We start from the raw sequence: 1,375 nt of genomic DNA, 5'->3' as shown, positions 1-1,375 counted from the left end.
GGGGGGGGATAATGAACAGACCAAATGCACAAAAACAGGAGTGTCTTTAAACTATGGTAGCCTTATCGATGTTTCCTTTCAAGTTTATTAATTAACTTTTTTTCTCAAATTCATCAACAGTGTCACACAAAACTTCCGGGTTCTAGGTTTTCTACCCATTTGCTAATTATGCACTCTGGTACCTAATTCGGATTGCTTTAGTCCTGTCTTTAGACCAGTGCTCTTATGTCAGCGAGACAAGCGAATTAATAAAGCATGAAACAAACTGAACGGGCACCCCCCCCCCCTCCCAGAGCGGTCACCAATCACCAGCCAATTTAAGCGGTATTTGTATTTTTTGTTTAAGAAAACGACAATTTCGTTTTTATCAAAAAGGAAAAAATTATCCAAACACTTGGGTAAATAGCCCGCGGTCGGTTTCAACTTTGCTGATTGGCAGCAAACTTGGCTAAGCCACGGATGACCAAGGTAAGAGAAATAGTTGGATCTGAAAGGACATGGGAATAACGAGCAGTTTTACCTCTTTTCTTCCCCAAACAATGAATTGTCCAACATTGGAATAGTGAACAGCTCCTGGATAGAGACATGATTATTTCCATTTAGAGATAATCCATACCTGCTCTTTATATACATTTATTCCCCCTCGGCGTTCCTCTATGGCTTTTGACAGTAAAGCAAATCTGCTCAGAATGAAGCATGAGTCGAAACAGTAACTCACAACCATCATGATGATTTAAAAATCGCCCTCAGCGTGTTGACGTTCATTATTATTAGCGGACTTTCCACAACGTGTATGTTATTTTGGAGAATATTGTAACAATAGGCAAGTTTTATGGGAAAAGAGGCAGAGGCAGACAGAGGGAAAAGATACTGGACTAGTTGACAACATGGCTGGGAGCAGCAAGAACAACAGACACCATTGTTGCAACGCAAGACAGAGTGAAGAGAAGATCCAAGATCGCTCACGCCTGTCGGCAAGGCACCGGAAGATGATGATATTTTAAAGTGACGTCTCGACTACAGTGAGAAGCCGTGTTCAGGTAACTGTTTGTTTTGTTTTGTTTTGTTTGTTGGATCTTTTTTTCAGATAAGCCTTTTTTTAAACAAGTTTTGTTGTGGCAATAATAAAACAAGCGAAATATATTAACTATTAACTTGAAGACACACACCCTAACGCACGCTAATAATGATTTCGTGAAGTTCGAGATGTGTGAGGCTTGAGTTGTTACTTCGATGAAAATAGTACTTGTCAGTAGGCGATACCAACTTCATTTACCGGGAACAAAGAAATAATATAAGAAAAAACGACTCGCTATTCAAATGTTGGGTATTGCGCAAAATGCGCTGCCTTGGTTCCGATCTTTTATCGCCCCCC

The sequence above is a fragment of the Aplysia californica genome, unplaced genomic scaffold, assembly GCF_000002075.1.
Source record: "Aplysia californica isolate F4 #8 unplaced genomic scaffold, AplCal3.0 scaffold00016, whole genome shotgun sequence".
In the NCBI taxonomy this organism is placed as follows: domain Eukaryota; kingdom Metazoa; phylum Mollusca; class Gastropoda; order Aplysiida; family Aplysiidae; genus Aplysia; species Aplysia californica.
Note: the sequence above shows the minus strand (reverse complement) of the source record.